General features: G+C 42.0%; 1 long non-coding RNA gene across 1 annotated transcript; it reads left to right on the top strand.

The window, feature by feature from the left end:
- The first annotated feature begins 2,567 nt into the window (after positions 1 to 2,567).
- On the top strand, positions 2,568 to 14,382 carry LOC117760348. Its single transcript, XR_004613663.1, has 3 exons — positions 2,568 to 2,689; positions 9,721 to 9,886; positions 14,274 to 14,382. It is a non-coding gene; the product is annotated as an uncharacterized LOC117760348 (long non-coding RNA).
- Positions 14,383 to 20,527: the final 6,145 nt, after the last annotated feature.

A 20,527-nucleotide genomic window follows, 5' to 3' on the forward strand; every position in this document is an offset into this window, starting at 1 on the left:
TGCTTTAATGGAGAAACAGTTTCTGTCCTACATTTAGATATAAATTAAAAGTGTGTGAATAAATAATATAGAGAAGGTTAATTTTTATATTTATGTCTGACACAGCAGCAGCAGCATGATTATTATGTATTATTATTATATTTATGCTTTAACTGTACATTATTAGTAGTATGTAGCATGTGCATTTTTATTATTATTAACATTAACAGTTATGAACATGATCTTGTAGAGTATGTTATCACCACCATTCTTTCCTCACCAATGTTACGACTTCCTTTGCAGCTTATTTATTTCTCACTCTGTTGTATTTTCCTTTCTGTTTTGTGTATTTAAATATGCCTGCTGCTATGAGTACTTAGTTTCCATCTGGGGATCAATAAAGTTGTTCAATTCACTCCCCACCACCTGGTTCTGTTCAGCCAATCAGATTGTGCCCTGCTCTGGACTGATCCTGCCTTTCTACCTTTAAATACCGAAGAGTAAAAGTCATGATGGCGCCTCCTGGTGGAGAGGAGTGTGCCACACAGCATCTGGTCCAGCAGCATCTGGTCCAGCAGCATCTGTCTCCAAACAAACAGCTGATCTCAGACTCTCCTGTGAACATGAGGTGAGTCCAGACCTTAAAGATTCATTTTTATGAAATGAGGAAGTAAATGAGGAAGTAAATGAGGAAGTAAATGAGGAAGTAAATGAGGAAGTCACTTTTGGATGGAAACTGCAGAGGCCTCACCTGCAAAAGATTCAGATCCAGATCCAGGTTGTGTTCAAACTGTGAAATGTTGCCATCAGCTCTCAGCAGCCTTTGGTAACAGGAGCTAAGTTTGAATCTTTTAACTGAGGAAACACAAACTGACAGAGCAGAACTTCTTTCACTGACTTCACTCAGATGTGCAACTTTAAGGTGATTTTTAAGTCCTTTTTTAATCATGTTTTTGTTCACAAACACATAAAATTAAGTTAAATACAACCACTGCAAGTGTATTATATTCAGGACAGATGTTAATTAAATGTGAATCAAATCTTATTTATGTTCCACAAGCAAAGTGTTGTTGAGATTTCATTTAACTCACTGTTTGATTTGCAATATTTTGTCTTCTCGAGATTATGAAAATGTGTAAAGAAGTAAATTTGAAGTTGTGGATTCTGGTAGAAAATCATTTTTAATGTTTTGAGCTTGACCTGTGTTGTGCACCACCGCCACCTGGTGGACAGAATCTCACCAGATTTGGTGCAGATGTTCTGGGGATGCATGATATCAGAATCTAAGAAGTAAAAATATTAATTGGTGCATGTAGACATGGCCTGTTCGTCATCATCTACCATCTTATACTTTGCCCAAGTCGCTGTGAGACAAGAAACTTGGCACCATAACTGGAAATGATGGGCTAAATGCTAAATGACGATACAATACGTTTATCATCTTTACAAGCAGCTTGTAATACTGCTTGTGTTCCAGCAGCCGGACTCAGACCAGTGCACTTGGACCAGTGTGGTGTTATTTAAGCTTCAGTAATAACACATTAGACTGTTCTCACCCTGGTCACCACCTGTTCGACCCTCTGGCCTCAGGGAGGCACTGACTGGGACCACACGCCTACACAGTCACTCAATATATGAAGCTATGAAACACTCGACATTCTTATTATATTTTATGTCACATTGCACCAAAACTGTGGAGGGATTTGTTGGATAAGTATATTATGTTCTTCATGCGACAGATGACACATTATGTGATTATTATATGACTCTTCTTTTTACAATTTGCTGTCTTTGATTTCTAAAAGCTGTTTGTTGTTGACTTTCCTGTTTCTTTTTGTGGAGCACTTTACTTGTAACAGCTGTTTTGAAAGCTGCTATACAAATAACAACAACGACACTACTACTACTACTACTAATAATAATAATAATAATAACAATAATAATAATAATTTACAATTATTTCCAACGACTTAGGATTCCCTTATTTTGCATTATTCCCCAGCGGTGAATCAAGGGGTGGGGCCTGGGGGGGGGGGGTGATTGCAGCATCTATCTGTCTCTCCCTCTCCCTCTGTGTATGTGTGTGTGTGTCTCTCTCTCTCTCCCTCTCTCTCTTTCCCTCTCTCCCTCTCTCTCTCTCTGTTTCTCTCTCTATCTCTCCCCCTCTCTCTCTCCGTCTCTCTCTCTCCGTCTCTCTCTCTCTGTTTCTCTCTCTATCTCTCCCCCTCTCTCTCTCCATCTCTCTCTCTCCCTTTCTCTCTCTCTCTCTCTGTGTGACTATCTCTCTCTCTCTGTTTCTCTCTCTATCTCTCTCCCCCCCCTCTCCCTCTCTCTCTCTCCCTCTCTCTCTATCTCTCTCTCTCTCTCTCTCCCCCCTCTCCCTCTCTCTCTCTCTCTCTCCCTCTCTCTCTCTCTCCCTCTCTCTCCCCCCCCCCCCCTCTCCCTCTCTCTCTCTCTCCCTCTCTCTCTCTCTCTCTCTCTCCCTCTCTCCCTCTCTCTCTGACAGGTATGTGTGGGGTTCAGTGGGATGTGGCTTCCTCCTGCAGACCTCAGCTGAGGTGTCCTACATGAAACTGCAGAAAGCAGCTGAACGTGCTCAGAGGAGGAGGATGGTTTAAAGTGTCCTGCATCAACTCTGCTGCTTTATTTCCAGCACTAAGTGTCCAGGGTCCCTGCAGCACCGCGTGCATCGATCTGCAACGCCTGCCAGGTAAGACTGTTTGTGTCTTCACTGATGGACATGAATGAAATGCAGATTCAAGCCCAGTTTATACTTGACAGGATGCATGTCTGTGCAGAGTTAGAGAACGATTCGGGACTATTTGAAACTTCAACACAAATTGGTGCCCAGTGTTTTTCTGGGATAAAGGGACTTTTTCACATAGATGCACTTTCAGACTACAAACTCCTGTTTACCTTTAGCATCCAGCATGGCCCTGCATGGAATATGCTGTACATTCTTTTAAACATGGTCACTCATGAATTATGACATTTATAGAGATTCAAATTAGAGACATTCCTCTGTGCTGGTGGACCTCCTGCCGACATCTCTGTTGCTCCTGCGTAAAAAACTCAGATGCTTCTGAGCTGTTTGCAGCTCTACAGGATTTTGTGCAGAAGCCAAGCAGCTCCCCAGAGGAATGCCCTTACCTCAGAGCTGAGTCATGCAAATTATACCTCCCTTCTTCTTCCCCCACCTCCCATCTTTAGGCCGTTATCATCGGGCCACAATCACTTGATCACAAATCTGCATTACATTCCATTAAAGTAGTTCTTTTTGAGCAGGTATTCTTAAAATCATTTTCCTCCACTGAATATTTTGGGATAACAACTTTTTTCATATTTTAATAATAAACTGCAGTTTTTTTGATTTGCAAAATTCCACTCCAATCCAATAACAATGCACATCTTACAAGTAAGACTTCCCCCATTTTTAAGAGAAATTAAATTAGGGACTAAAGAGGACATACCCCTGCAAGGTGGAACAGTCCCACACAGGATTGCCTAAAGCTTTTGAGTAGAAATATAAAACAAAAAAGGAGGTGGTCTGAGAATGTGATGGATTCATCCCAGACAGACGCACTATCCATCCAACAAGTTTGGTGAAAATTGGTTAAGTAGTTTTTATGTAATCCTTTAAACAAATTACACAAGAGACATGAGGGTGAAAACACAACCTCCTGGGTGGAGGGGATGATAAACTTTCATACAAGTGATGACTGGTTTCAAATGCAGATGCAGAAACTTGTTGGTTCACAGCTCCTGAAAATATTGTGCAGATCCAGACATGGATGTGGATTAAAAACCCAGTAAACTATATATCCATAAAATATACTATTTACTTTAAGCAATATGTATAAAGGTTGAACTTGATGGAACGTGAACTTTGACTGGAAAATGTGTAACTACACTGACAAAAGTATTTTCCTTGAGGCTTATAAAATAAATGCAGAGACACTTTTGAATTATTTAAATAATTCATAACGGAGAGAATATTAGCATCTGAGAAGACTTCATATGAAATCACAACCTCCTGGAGGCAAGATGAAAAAACTGTGCTGCAGTATGATAATGAGCCCTCCGCCTGCAGCACAGACCCAGAGAAAGTCATCTTGCGTTTCACACAATTTAGATGTTTGCTGCTGTGCGGCTGCTTTGCTGCAAGCCCGGCCACGCAGGACATCCACCTGTATGTGTGTGAGAGAGAGGTGTCGCCAAGTTGTCAATTTCACAAACTCTCCTGTTGCAGGGCTTTAGTCTCAGCTCACGTGCACCTGAGAAGATTTTGGAGGATAAATTAATGGATAGAAGCACAAAGGTGGACAAAAATAGACTTTGTATAAAATGTGGAAGCTACAGGAGAAGAGGAAAAAGACAAGGTTTGGAGGAATTGAAGTAAGGAAGACGAGCAAAGAGATAACTGCTACTTCATCAGGGGGGGGGGGGAACAAAGCAGTTATTCAGTTTCTCACCTGATCCTCAGTGAAATATGCTCCTCAGCTGCTTCTGTAGTCACTGTAACCTACAGGTAAACACATCCCGACAGCTTCAGACACGTCCTCAAAGCAGCCACGCAACCACAAGAAGATGTTCCACCTCTGTCAAAAGTTTATGTTCAGGATTAGTTCAGGAGAGGACATACGCAAAGTGTCCCTGCCTTCATTTATTGTGCTCAGGTCAAGTTCAACATCAATGCACATTGTTGGATGTCATGTCAGAGGTGTGATATTACTTGTGTGCGTTTTGATGTGGTGCATCACTGTTGTTGCACGTCGGATTAGCAGAGGTTGTTTGAGGTTGGACCAGTTATTTAATCCAATGCTTCGCTTGTAGTTCTGTGAATGTTTAATTCACCGTCTGTACTTGAGACGTAGGGGGATTAGATCACAATTTAGGCCCAATTAATACATAAAACCTTGTAATATTAAAGGGTTCATCTACATTTTTCTGGAAGCCGATGTTGTTAATATCATTAGACTTAATTCATTTCATTGAACTTAATTTTTTGATAGATTTGTCAGAGGATGATAGACTCTGTATAAAGATGGACAACATGACAGTTCCCTAAAGTGAAGCCCAAAACATCTCAATCGCCCTCTGGGGGCCAGTTGCAGTATAGGTCCTAAACCCCGCCCCCTCCATGTTAGCAGATGGGACATGGACCAAACTAAAAAGAACGCACACAAAATAATTTTGGTGGTTTCTGTCATTTATACTTGTTTTTATCGCAACTGTTATTTATTCTGATGAATTTAGTTTTAATTTGATGCCGTAAATCTGGGGTGAAACATCCTGATTCGACAGTGACTGACTCGTGATTGGTCACATGTGTGGATTGACTCTCAGACTCTTTGAGTCTTTATTCACAGTTATTGGATGATATATCAACATTAGAACAATATTATCATTGACTTTTATCATATCTGCTAGCGCCACTGTGCCATATGGGGTGAGATACTAACAGATGAATTACTGTATGTTAGAGTTTTACCTATTTTGCCGTTTATGATATAAAAAATCTGGCGAATCTTGGATCTGTAACGTAAACTAGTGCTTTGACTTTCTTTTTTTCTTTTTAATTTCCATGTTTTCACTCGTGCAGGACAAATAGGAATCAACCTTCCCTGCCCCCTGGATTATTAAAAGTGAAGGTGTCTCATCTTTCCTGGTTGGGCGGCGTCCTCCCTTGGAAATAATCAAACATTGTGCTGCCTCGGTTACAGGAGCTGGAATTGGCTTGGTGGTCATGCTGATGTTATTTTTTGCAGCTTAATTCAATTGGTTGGATTGTGTCAGTCTAATGTGATTGGCTAAATGGATGCCCTTGGACTACAAGAGGCAGCCAATACAGACATTAGAGGGTGACTGAGTAAAACGGAAACCGTCCTCTAATGTTGTTTGGGGCTTGTCTGCTCTTTGTTTCTGGAGTTTGCCATCGTTGGTATTTGGTGAATATCTGTCACATAGCCAGGCCTGTTTAAATCATTCCCTGAGTGGGAATAGCTCTATTTATACTCTATAGAGAAATGGATGCTGTGACCAGGCTCTAGAGAAATGTGGTCATGGGAGAAAGCTGAGGTCAAACCAACAGGGAGAGGAGAAGGGGGGGGGGGGATGTTGGGTCGGACTGGACAGGAAGAAGAACCCTCTAGGGACGGAGTACGGCTTCAGTTTCCTTGATGGAGAACTTCTTTACTGGTTCTACTGGGTATGAGCGTTTCCTTCATGCTCCCTCCTCTGCTCCTCTGTGTCCTCCCGTCCTGTCAGCACTGTTGGGAATGAATACCATCATGTTCTTTCCCTTGTGATTAAAGAGCTTTAAAAAAGAGAGAGTTCACCCCCCCCCCCCCCCACAAGGTTTTTTCTTTGGCCTGTGGCATCCTATCTTTATTATAATATTATAATATTTCCTAGCATGCGCTGTGTTCCTTAAACCTTTTTCTTCCAAGTCTTAAAGCTGAATTCAAGTGTTCATTTGTTGGTCTGGAAACGTTCTGTGATCTTTCACAGAGATTTCCAGCAGCCACGTGAAGCCCTTTAGAAACTTTACAAGATAAACCGCTCGTAATATCAGGAACAAGCCTCAACACTTTGAAATGACACCCAGCTGCTGGCTACAGTCTGCGCTGCTCAGTAGCTTCATGCATCATCTGGCTGAAGGATGCACAGAAACAGACAGACTGGTTGTGGCCCCCTCTCGCTGCACAAGCTTCTCAATTAAACCGAAGTCGAGCTGCAAGACATTGTAAAGATAATTATAAGGAGGGCTCTGCTGCTCAGACCCATTTCCATCTGGGACATCCCTTAAAATCAGTGAAAGTGAACCAGGCTCCTTCAAACCACAGTGAAACTTCACTCGCAGCTTTCACATCCACCAGGTTGTCAAGTTTTATATTGAGCTGTAAAAGAGGCAGAAGGAGTTGATGTGTCTGTGGGTTTCCTGAATGTGGCTCTGGAGCTGCTGCCTGGATTAAACAGCAATACGACCCTTATACAATAGAGTTAAGTTGTGACTGTACATATCCAGAGAGGTCGGGTTCATAGTGCAGCTTTATCAAATTCTAACCCCTGGTTTGGCTTTAAATCTTCTGAGATCAATCTACTCATTGAACAGCAGAATGGATGGAGGCATATGTACTGGCTATGTGTTCATTTATAGAAAGTTCAAATCCAATTCTCTTACTCATCTTGTTAAAAAGTCTCCCAAGTACCTTTAGAAGTCCATCTAAACAAACAGAAATGAAATCTATCATTAAATGATCCTGTCTTGATTAATAAATGTTTGATTTCAGCTCCACTGTCAGATTATCGCTCTCTGAAATACTCCTTATATCAGCGTCAGTATATTTTCAGTTTTAAAGTTTAAAATTCCCATTTTGGAATTCACTTAAGATTTATTTAAAGGCCATCAGGTTTCATGGAAGGTCAATCTGCTGGTGTTCATACCGTGGAGGTGGAGTTTAGAAATGACGGTGCTCAGTTTAACGTGCTAACGTTGGCATCTGGTAAGAGGGTTAGAATTCTCCTGTTGATGCTTGGTGCTGTGTACGAACTGTATCTGAGCTCGTGGTGGAACATGGAGGTCGTTCAGGGGAATGAACGACCTCTCGTCCTCCATTAGGTGGAACTAGAAAAATGACACTGACAGGAGTCCATCAACTGTATGAACCACTGCTCTTCATCTAATCTACATGATGACACACTCATAGATTAGATTGATGTGAGTGAAGGTGTGTGTGTGTGTGTGTGTGTGTGTGTGTGTGTGTGTGTGTGTGTGTGTGTGTGTGTGTGTGTGTGTGTGTGTGTGTGTGTACGTGTGTGTGTGTATGGAGAAGGACCCTGAGAGTGGGTCGTTGTTGTGGGGCCCCAACAACCTTCGGTGACATCATGTACCTCCCTGTGACATCACTTAACGTGATTGAGTGGGGTGTGTGTGTGTGTGGGGGGGGTTACGGCACACGCTCAGTCACCGCCTCTTTGCCTGACAAGGTTTCCGTTGTCCTGTCTTTGCCGCTGACGTGTCACCACACACATGCTTCCACTCAATACACAGTGGACACAACGATGCTGACGCACAATGACACAACACACAGGTGCTCACGTGCAGCAGAGAAACCAACTGTGGTTTTAATCAATAGAAATTAGCTTCTTATTGATCTGGAGCAACATTATCTCAACATTTTAGATCAATATTAAAGATCCATGATGCTAATTTTTAAATTATAGATCGATGGATTCCAGGATCTGATGTAAATTCATGTAAATTTCACCGTACGGTTTATGATTTAGATTTATCTGGTTTTATGCAGCTGTTCTGGACAATATGGGAAGGACTGATTTAAGGCAAGTGGATTTGAATGTAACACATTGATCAAAATGCCTCGGCTGTCAGCTTTTTTTAAGTTTATCTGCATTTATATGAGGATAGCTGTGTAATAGAGATGAGCCAAAATGTATCCTGGATCTAAAACACCTACAAAAAGTATCACTGCGGAGGACTTGGTGTCTCATGTTGCTCGTCGGACGGTACACTGTGTGCGGTGAACGGAAGACGGCACAGATTATCCACTATCTGTAACGGAAACCCTAAAAGATTGGCTGTAGCTGCCAAATTTGTTATGAGACGATAGCCAACGGGATCAGAGTTTTGTTGTCAGGTGGAAGGGGCCACGAAACCTTCACACCTCTTCTGCAGTGTTATGGTTTTGGTGCCTTCATGGACAGATGACTTGATATCGGAGGAGACCAACTCTTCTTTCAGCAGACTGAAAGAAGAGTGACGACAAACTGTCGTCATGTAGTCCGACAGTTGTAAGACACCAACAGACTTTCTCTGAAGGGAGACCATTTTTAAATAGCACATTTTCCACCCTGTATATATATATACCGTACTTACTAGGCTTTATCTTAGCCTGACATTGTCATAAATTATTATATCATCACCTTGTGTTCATGTGTTGTCCCAGGACAGCACAGAGTTCCTTGGCAAAACGATTTGTGATTTTGATAAGCCGGGTGTATGGGTGATATCGCCTCATATTCCCAGTATCCAGTTCCCCCAGCACTCTGTGTAATGTCTTGAGAAGTTGAGACTCTATCTTGACTGGCGGCACAGACACGGAGTCTCAGCCTCGGTATCAGCCTCCTGTTGAGACTGAGACATCATCACCCACGGGTGTTTGCAGTGCAGTGTTGCTGCTAATCGACTCTGAGGCTGATAAAGAGCAGGACTTGGCTGCTGTGCTGCTGCGCTGTGGAAAATAAACGGTCATCGTCCTGCACAGATTACATGTGATACACACAGAAAACCAAGAGGAGACGTGAACAATCCTTAAATCGCCTCATTAAAATGAGATGATGTGTAGTTTCTGCAGTGTGACAGTGAAGCAGCTTTGAACACGATCAAATTAGGTCTTACTCTTCAGTGAAGCCTCCCACAACTTCTCTGTGATTACTGCTCCTCGCTCCTTCTCCCAGACGCCTCTGAAGTGATCGTGAACATGCATCATTCATGTCCTCTTGTACTTTCACATCCTGCTCATAGTAAACTGGCAGATTCCAGAGGAGTTAGCAGTGAAGGGTCGTCCAACAGAGAAGAGATGACTCATCTTGTCTTGTGGGGCTCGTTTTAATTAGATTGCTTGTACTAATTGCACACAACTATTTAATCTAACATTGTTTGGATTGTTTGTCGCACTCGTCATCTAAACTCAATTTGCTCTTTTTTTCCTTCTGTTTCAGATCCCATCTGAAAGAAGAGAGTGTGCGAGAGTGCATGTGTGTCTGTGTATGTGCACGTGTGTTTATATGCAGCACCATGAAGCACCAGTCTATCTCCCGATGGTTGAGCCAGCTGGGACTGCCGCAGTACTGCACAGCCCTGGAGCAGGAATATGATGGTGTAGAGGTAATGCACGTGCACGTGACCAGGAACAAACATGTTTTCAGCTTCTAGTTTTCACAACAACTCTTGGAAAAGCAAAACTGTGTCCTAATACAGGGGCACAACCTTCAGAGGACTCAGAGGATTGGATCTACGTGTCCTTCGTAGATTGTGTCGAGTAGACCATGCAGACGGCGAAGGCCAAACCGATATGAGAAGGTCTGGTCTCCTCTTCATGCACCAGCTTGTGTTAATCATCATCAGTGAATCCTGGGGGTTGTTTGGCCTGATTCGATCGTTTGATCCTCCATTGTTTGGGAAGTGAAGGACGCATTTATCTGTTGTTTTTGAAGGAGCCTTCGAAGTGGGAAAGTCGTGCAGAACAGTCAGTGATCAAATGGATTGAGTCCCTACATTGTGACACAGCTGAAATGTACCAACATGAACCAAACGAAAAGTCTGGATGAACAAAGGAAACAAATCTGTCCTCCCCAGATTAAAAACAAAACACTGTGTATGTAGGTTCTTACAATCACAAACTATTTAGTGTTGTTAAGATTATGTTGTTAACACTGCTGGTCACAGATTTTGAAATGCTGGAAAATACTGAGTCAGATTTTGTGTGGAATGTTATTTCTTCATCCATTTTTTGGATGAATTGATCCTCACACGTCTGTTTTAAAGGAGGATTTGATGAAACCATGTTTATATCATAACTTGTTTATATTTGTTTCTGTTTACTAACTGGAACACTTAAGTAGTTTCCCACAGCAGCCTGATAAAGTAGCAGATTAAAATGTTATCACCACCGGCCCATTAGACTGAATGTGTAGTGGAGGCTGATTTAACATCCAGCCGTGAACTCGCTTCATTCTGAATGCTTAACAACCATTGGCTGGGAGATGAGATTGATTAGCCAATAAGACATGAATTATTCCATTACCCCTTGCTAATGTTTACCCAGAATGCACTGGTGTCATTAGTGAAGGCGTAATGGGGGCGAAAGCTTTAGAAAGAGATGCAGAGAAACAAGTTGAGACAAAAAAGTGTTCCAGTCTAATTCAACCATAAAAAGAGTGAAGACTGAAGCTGCTGTGTGAAATATTCTCTTAAAATTCCACAGTTATGCGGAATTTCTGAGCTTAAATTTACAAATAACCAGTGAATTTTAATTGCACGTTGAACAAAGTTCCTTCAATTCACAGAAAAGTCATAGGAAAGTCCTCTGAACTCAAAATTAATCTGAATTTAAAGTGTCTTTTGTATTATTGATGTGGACGAACTTTTCACCATTTCTGTCCAGGCTCTTTCAGGTAAATTGCCGTGGACGGAGATCGTGTTCGTTTTAAAACTAAAACACATGATTCTGTTCGTGGCCTCTTTCTCAAACGCTGCTCCACCGTCCTCTCGTCGTAATGGGCTCAGCAGAGCGTCGCTAATCTTCCTCTGGATATTATATCAACAATATTCGGCTCAGTGCTTCTTAGCCATCCAGGCTGGTATTCAACACAACACTCACTGTGGTAAAACCAACGCAGCCAGCACCATTAACACAGCATCTTTAACACAGCCAAACAGCTTCATGCACCAAAGATCATTTCCTGGCTCTTTTATTGTTTTCAATATTGCGGCATTTATACTTTTAACCTGTAAAGATTCACCACAGATGAGTTTAGAAACCACTACAAACTATTTTGCGCTTCATTTTATGGTTCAGCGATTAATCTCAGACAAAAAGTTCCCACCAGCGATTATCGTCAAAACCACAATGCAGATTTTGAAACTTCTTTCATGTGTCACATGGATCAGTGTTGTAATAACAGTGTGAACAGGGAATTATATTAAATCAAGATGTAAAACCACAACAACAAGTTTAACATCACAGCTATTGATTTTAAAAAGCTCAGATTCCAGCGACGTGATGAGGTGTAAAATGTCCACAACCGTCCCCGTGTCTCCTCTCTTCTCTTTCACTTGCACCTTCATCGCTGCAACAACACTGATGTGGACAAAACCAACATTCACAGCTGCTCTATCAACCGTCCACAGGTCTGGTATGAGAGCTCATATTGTTGTTCAGCGCCGCGTGAGCCGCAAAAAGAAAACATGTCAACTTGCTGCTGGACACAAGAGGGAGACGAGAGCGATGGCGGGAGAGGAGGAGGAGAGAGAGAGATTAGGGTTGTGATATGCCAGACACACACACACACACACACACACACACACACACACACACACACACACACACACACACACACACACACACACACTGTCAGTGCAGTCAACGTGCCTCAACAGCTCAGTAAAGACACAGGCTAAAGAAGACAAAACATCAGCTGTTAACATGAGTGGCACACTTTTGGACGATAGGCGGTCACCAGCGGCCTCAGCATCTTTCTTCTGTTCTGCTGGAGCCACCACGTTGTCTAGACAGATTGTGTTTTACCTTTAACTTCCACCAGAGAACACAACGGTATCGTCCCCATATCACAATCTACAGCTACGTTTACTCCACTGGAACCTTTGTGTGTTTCCACTGCAGGGACCAGGGTCTAAATTTAACTATGGAAAACTTTTTTACCACCAAAAAAGTATTTATGAAAGTACAAGGACCTTTGGGATGGCTTGTGAAACCTGTTCCCTGACTTAAAAACTAGCATTTCAGAATTAAAGTTTTGATTTTATAATTGCTCAATTAATATAGCGCCATCCTTGATGTATAATAATCTGCATTGGCGCCACCTGGAGGACTGGAGTGCAGCAGTTAAAAGATTTTACGGATGTTTTAACAGGCCATCGATGTGGATTTGTCCAGGTGCTGTCGTTGGTCAGTCTGCGTGTGTTTCTGTGTATGAGAAAGTAAGCAACAATCGGGCAAACAGTTTATACAATACATATTTCCTTTATATATGCAGTAGTAGCCCATATACAATTATTGTTATGCTTATTTAGAGTAATAGGCTGTGGTTCTTTCAGTTTAAGGACTCAAATATTTTTTTATGGCCCCAGAGAGAAATGTTATTTTCCTTTCCAGCCCAAAACTGCTCCTCTGGGAAAAGTTGCCTCCCCTCGGTGTTGGGAGAGGGGGTTACACCATGACCACTCTTTGTTTGTGTTTGACAAGTGTTCTCAAAGTGGTATTTTCACTCCCCTCCTCCTGCTAAACACTTAGAATCCAAACACCTGAGCAACACATGTTCTGTCAAAAATTAAACCCCTTCTTCCCCGAGCCATAAATCTCTGAATCAGGGACAAAGTCATACAACTTTGCCACAATCAGCTCGTCCCTCTCTTTGTTTGTCGGGGACGCTCTGTAAATACAGGAAGTGAAACAGAGCAACATTAGACGGTGGCTCAGTCCCTTTTTAAAACCAGGACACAAGGTCGAGCACTGCAGACGACTGAGCAAAGTCATAAAACGTGAGGACAAGGGGTGGAGACGAAGGAGCCACCAGGAGGGAAGGGACCTGACGGGGAAGACATGTGAGACAGTGTCCTCGTCTCTGACTGACTGACTGTCTGTGTCCCAACTTGAGACCAAAGCAGTGACACCGGAAATATTCTCGTTGGCCCTTAAAGTGTCACATGAGTAACGTGACCGTCTGACGCGGGTCAAAGTCAGGGTTGAGACTCTGATGAGTTTGGTGTCAAAGTTCACGCTGCAGCCTGAGGGGGGGGGGGTCAGATCTCATCGTGTCATTTTTCTGACATGACGACAACATGTCAGGTAATAAAGTAAAGGTGGTGTTTCTAATGGTGACAGGCTGCAGCTGTTAAACAGAAAAATACATAAAACCGTTTCTTATATAGCTTCAATGACTGTGCAACATTTTATTTAATATGACTTTGGTTTTAAAGCTTCATTACGCAACTTCCGGCTGCTTCAAGGACAAGTGGACACCACAGTAACTTTAAGAATGGGACCACAATGTTCATGTCTTCATTCTCACAACCTGTAAAAGTACAAATCTGAAACAATTCATTCCAGGTTTTGTTCAGGAACTGGGAAACTTTCTCTTGTCTTTGCAAAACTATTTGTTGATGTTTTAGATATTTTTCATGTTTCACGATGGACCCGATGGTGACAGTTTGTATTTATGGATGGATCAAGAGGAATCAACAGTGAAAGCATTTAGGATTTAATAACGTGAAACCTCGAAGTTGAAATATACTTTTGGATCTGACCACACTCTTTGGTTTGATATAAAATTCAAACAGTGCTGAGACATAAGAACACATCAAATCCTTATATTCTACATTTGGTAGACGATATTAAATATATGTATTTTAACATTTCATAAACAAAACAAGTTATTGGGAAAATAATTTTCAGGAGAATCGATTATGAAAATGACTTTTAGATGCAGCCTTTCAAATTAACGTGGTGTGTGTGTGTGTTTGTGTTTTCCAGGACCTGCTCCACCTCTCAGAGTACGACCTGCTGGAGCTCGGAGTCCACAATCACCTGCACCGCCTGCACCTCCTCACTTCTCTACGCCTCCTCCAGGAGCGAGAGAGGAGGAGAGGTACGCACACACACACACACACACACACACACACACACACACACACACACACACACACACAAACACATGGTTGACCAAACATCATCTTTCCCTAATCTGCGTGATCAGGTTGTTGGTTCTGGCTCCGTGTTGTTGAGGTCTGTACCATCTCTCTGTCTCTGTCTGTGTACCCAGAGAGTCGACAGAGACTGATAGCCCTGGTGTCATGTAAAGACATGCTCATGCCTGGGGGGTCTGCTGGTGGTGGTGGTGGTGGTGGTGGGGGGGGGGGGGTGGGGGTGGTTGTCTGCGGGAGGACAATAGTGTGTCGCACAAACACACACACACACACATAAGAGGGAATAGTTCCAAAGCTGTCAGTAAGTTGGGAGAAGAGTGCTGAGGCCTGCAGTCCCGCTGAGTTTAATCACGTCTGGAAGTGTGTGATTGACTGTGTGTGTGTGTGTGTGTCTGTGTGTGACAGGCTGCTTTGTTGTCTCAGTTTCCCATGCATTATACCGTGAAATACAACTGTTGTCTTGGTGACTGAGTCTCGCACAAGTCCAGTTTATACAAGTGACGATAGCACTTTGGTTAATTCTCTGTGTGAGGAGTACAGGAACAGCTCTGCAACACTTTGTACGGACGAAATTAAAATGTGTGTTTTCATGGGTAAAACAGCCACTTTGCAACAAAAACAATGCAAAAACAATTCAATAACTCACACAAGTCGTCTTTATCGAATTCTTTTCAGAAACAAGACTTTCTGAACGTGTTAGATGAAGCGATGAGGACATAGTGTCTCCTCCTATCTCAATGTTAACTCGTGTATTTTGCGAAACCATCTGAATTGACTGTCTTTAAAAACAAATCAGTCCTCAAGCTGCGGTGAATAATCTTTTCACTCAGCGCCTTGTTTTACAGATGTTGCGTTTTCTGCAAGTTCGAACGTTAAAATAGTAAAAGAAAGGGTTTGAAAATCATTCTGAGGAAAATGAGACATGCATGAAATGAAAAAAAACCCTGTCTCTCATATAAAAACATGGAAATTAATATCAATACCAGCACCTTTTGATTGACAGGCGATATGTGAGTAATGACGCAGGAATCACAGTCAAACACATGCACTAAACAGCAGGTGCGGACTTCACACATTACTCCTTCTAAAAACATACATGTCCACATTCCTGAGTTCGGTGTGCGGCCGCTGCCGGAGCCTCGACCTGCAGCCTGAGGAGCGTCGCTGAGGTGAAACAGCCTCTAGTTGAAATCACTCAGTCACCAACTACTGTGGTATTATCTGTCTGCCTGGCAGCCTGCCACCCCTATCATTACCACAAAGGCCAGATTTGTTCGGCTAATGGTATCCTTCACACACAAACACACACACACACACACACACGGACACACACACGGACACACACACGGACACACACATGCACGGCATCCTCCGAAGATGCCAACTCAACATTTGACCCAGATAAGAGCATTCCTGTGAGAGCACCTTCAGCATAAAGCGAATGCAAACTCACTCACTGCATCCAGGCACATATTCATTTCACTGTTTACTGTTTGTTGGCTACAGTGTATGATTACGCGTCTAGAATGGGAATAGGTGTGTGTGTGTGTGTGTGTGTGTGTGTGTGTGTGTGTGTGTGTGTGTGTGTGTGTGTGTGTGTGTGTGTGTGTGTGCGCGCCAGGTACTTTCCCCGTTGGCCCGAAAAATAAAATGCAGCAGAGGAGTAGAGATGTTCCAATTAGAACAATTAGAGGGTGAATATAGGAGGCATCAGAAAAGCAGCACCTGTGTTTTGGTTTAAGTTTCTCGAGCTCGGTCTTTAAGATTCTTTCATTTGTGTAAAAGATGAACTTTTACCTCAGATGTGTTTGTTGAAATGGGGGGGAACTCTCAGGTTGTTTTATTGCCATTTATTTTGTGAAGCCCTTTGTAACCTTGTTAAGATAAGTGCTATACAATTAAAGTTATTATTACTCTTTACAGCTTTAAACTTTATCAGATTGACTGTAGTCTTCAGTCATTCATTCACATACAGCAGCTGTTTTGTCCCTGAATTTCATGAGCTGAGGAAGTTAATAATGTGAATACCAGAACACACGAGTTTTACATTGTGTGTGTGAGTGTGTGTGTGTGTATTGTGTGTGTGTGTGTGTGTGTTTGTGTGTATTGTGTGTGTGTGTGTGTGTGTGAGACAACAGGTGCTCATGCAGACACTTTGTTTGCTTGTTTGTGTGCGTGGTGGACACTGACGTTACCATGGGGACAGAATACTCAGGGCGGTCCATTGTCTTTACACAAATTCAATTGTGTTGTTGAAGGAGGTCAGAGCTTCATGTGCTGATTCACATCAACACTGTTTCTTTTCCACCTGCACGAAGGAGTTCATGTCGTCACTTATGTCATTTTATAGCTGGTTTCTTATCGGATTTCCATGGAACTTGGTGGAGGGATGGGAAAGAACCCATAAAGTTTGGGCTTGGATCAGGAAAGAGGCGGATCCTGGAATTGTCTGGAATCCTTCATCACTTTCTTCACCATAGTGCGAGTTTGTGTAATTTGGTGCCGATCCAAGTGAAAATCTGGATCTTGTGAATTTAAATGTTGTTTCCTGAGGGGGGCCTGTCGGGCCGTGATGGAGTTATGTGCTTACTGAGTGACTTTCTACTTGTGTGTGTAGCAATCGCATGTTGCAGAGAAGCTACGAACATATAAATCAACAGCAGTGAAGCAATGATGCTGCAGTTATGGGTCATAAAAGTCACTCAATGCATTTGGTTATTCTGCATCACTGCAGTCCATCGCATGGATAAATCCATCTGTGAAGTAATAAGGATTGAAGTGTTCTTTACACAGCCAGGTGAATAAAAACACTTAATATACATATTTACATATTTAGGGGCCTGATATGAATGTGAGCAGCTCGGCGTGGACCGCAGGGCCTTGGCGGAGGAATGCGCTCCACTGAGTGCCATTCTCCTCTGTTCCTCTGGTTCGTCAGCTGTTTTTAAAGCCGAACTGAAGCACTCCCAGAGACTTATCGCACCGTGACCTCACGATGCTCACGATGCCAGAAGTTCAAATTGGCCCCGTGTCTTCGGCCAGCTGTTGCAGATCTGTTTTTTTAGCTAACAACCTCTGAGGCAAACGCACGCCACATTCTTCACAAGCCAGGAGCTGAGGCAGAACTGAGCTTTAGTGATGAATAGATGTCAAGAGAACTTAGTTTGTTCTGAGATTTGTATCAGTGTCCAGGGAATGAAACATAACACAGATTTAATCTGGGAATCTCAAACTTTCACTGCAGCGGAGGAGGAAGGATTTAGCTTTAGTGAAGATATTTAATCAACAGTAAACACAGTATTTTGCTACTAATACAATCACAGAAATTCACAGCATCATAGAAACTTTTACAGGTTAATGACCTTTACATATTAAATCATTCAGTCACAGGCTGAACCAGGTTAATCTCTGTTGTGGAGGTGACGGACTCTGAGTTAAAACCATAAACATCTTTCTGTTTCTGTCTGCGTGTGTCGGTCACACCAACTGTGCCGTGGACATTCTGCTCTAATCTCATGGTTGTCACAACAACAGAATGACACTGATTCAAGATGAGAAAATAAAAAAGATGCTTTCAGAAAACGAACACTGGCGTTTAAGTTTAAATAATGGAGAAGACGATGAAGAAAATTAGATGATGAAGAAAATAAGCCACTAAACTGTGCTAACAGCAAACGACGTGTCATCACAAGGATCGCCCCCTGGTGGCTGGCTGCAGTGTAGGCCATTAAACCATATCTCCTCCATGATAGCTGATGGGACCAAATTAGAAAGTCAGTTGTTAAATATATTTTCTTATCACACTGATCATGTCTTCATGTTTCTGATCAGTTATTAGATTTTGTAAAAACGAGGTGAAACGTCATGATTGACATGAAACTGATTCGTGATTGGACGAGCGATTGTATCAGCGGGACCTCGATGCTACGGCTCAACTCCACGATCACAAGTTTGCAGACTCTGACATCAAAAGTATGAGATGCCAGTATCCGGGACATGTATATCTATCTTTATAAATCAAAAACAATTATAACAAGTTTTCGTTCATTTTTGTTTTTGGTTGTTCAGACCCTTTACTGTTCTAAAGAAGTTTTCTTTAGTAACATTTAGTAGGGAAATTATATGTTTTTATTTAAAAAAGAAAAATAATGATTAAAACTAAATGAAAAGGGTAAATGATCAGTCATTGTATTTCCAAATGCATTTGATTGTTAACATAATAATTATATTATCGCATGAGTAAGAAAGTTCTACCTGAACAAACACATTTTGACAGATGCTATTTTCTTATTCTAAGACCGTGGGGCTGCAACCAGAGGAATGAGGAGTGGTCTCAACATTGAACTGTTTACGCTTCACACTTTTCTGATTGGAAACACACACACATGGAAACACAAGTATGTGTGTGGATAGATATAAAGGGGAATAAGGGAGTGGAGGAGGAGAACAGGGGGGAGATGATGAGTGGATGGAATGAGGGGGGGGGGGGGGGGGGGGGGGGGGGAAGTGGAGAAAGAATGAGGAGGATGAAATTATGAAATTGCCCTTTGCAAAAGTTCACATCGTCTTTCTGAGGAGTTTCCAGAAAACTCCAATCTTTCATAACAACAAAGGGAAATAAATCCATAAGATCTCAAATCCAATTACGCACAAGTTGCAGCTTCAGTAGGTGTGGAAGCCAAACCCATCTGTTTAATGGTTTGGGAAACATCAGCGCCCAGAGGTGGATTGTTGGTCAGTAATTGGAAATGAGTGACTCAGCGTGGCGTTGTGCCAACACGAGGTTCTGCCGGAGGACCAAAGTGCCAAAGCAGGGCTCGGCTTTGAGGACTGGCGTTAACAGGAAGTGCAGGAAATGACTGTAATGGTATCCGTCAGGTCACTTTCTGCAAAAACAATTTTTTAAAAAAGAGGTAAAATAAATATTTTGGTCAGCGGACTTTTCTTAGATGTGGAGCGTGAGCCTTGATCTGGTTTCGCTTCCTGTGCAAATGGTACAATTAGTCCTGTACACACGATAAATCATCTAAATATAGCTGGTGAACTCCCAGAGGAGGAAATGTCACCGTGCGTCACATCAAGCCGTCATCAAGGAAGAATCCTAACAAATACAAATGATAATAATAATAATAATAATAATAATAATAATAATAATAATAACTTTTATATAATTCATATGGCAGGAAGTTGAGACAGCATTAAACAATAGAAGAGTGATTCAGAGTGAAACTAAAACTAACCAGATCAAAGCTCGAAGCTCGGTTCAAACTTTCAGATGTGAAAGTGACAACCAGGAAATTTAATAATGTTCTCATAAAATATAAAGTATCAAGACAAATTGTAAAAGCATCAGAAGACAATATAAAAAATCTAAAAGTTTAAAATTTTAAAATTTAAAAGTTAAATAGAAAATAGAAAATAAGAAAGACGAGTAAAAGTGATTCATAGTTATTTGATTTGATAAAAGTCCTCGTCGTTAACAATGAACGCAGCTTCTTCGTGTTTAGTTCCGACTGTGGAGACACGTCTCGGATTATCTGGACACGAGAGCAGATGAGAATAGATCCAACGCTTTATTAAATCATTTATTTACCTACATTTACGAGACCAGTTCAGAAGAAAAGGCGAAACAAGATGATTTGATTTCACCAGTCAAACGACAGAAAAATCATGTGGTCAACGTGAAAAAAAGAGTTTTTGCCTTTTTTATCATCTTCTTTAAAACTCACTATAAGGTTTGTTAAATCCCCGGGACACGTGTCAGTCAAGGATTTTACTTCTGCCCCTCCGATGACACCCCCATCGCCCATGCATGTGTTTTTTGGAAAGGGCCCAGGTGAGTCAGGAGATGATTACAGATTACTCCTGACTCACTGCAGCTTCCTGGAAACGCCACCTTCACACATGCATAAAGAATCCTGACGTGTGTGTGTGAAATACAACTGACAGATTCTCAGGAGAAAAAATTGCTCATGAAAAAAAAAGAGGAAATTTTCTTCCGAACAATCCGGCATTGATTTCTCATCTGTCTGTTCTTGTTTTGAACTGTGTTACAAAACTTAATGAACTCGCTCAGCTGCA

The sequence above is a fragment of the Hippoglossus hippoglossus genome, chromosome 4 (genome assembly GCF_009819705.1).
Source record: "Hippoglossus hippoglossus isolate fHipHip1 chromosome 4, fHipHip1.pri, whole genome shotgun sequence".
Classification (NCBI taxonomy): domain Eukaryota; kingdom Metazoa; phylum Chordata; class Actinopteri; order Pleuronectiformes; family Pleuronectidae; genus Hippoglossus; species Hippoglossus hippoglossus.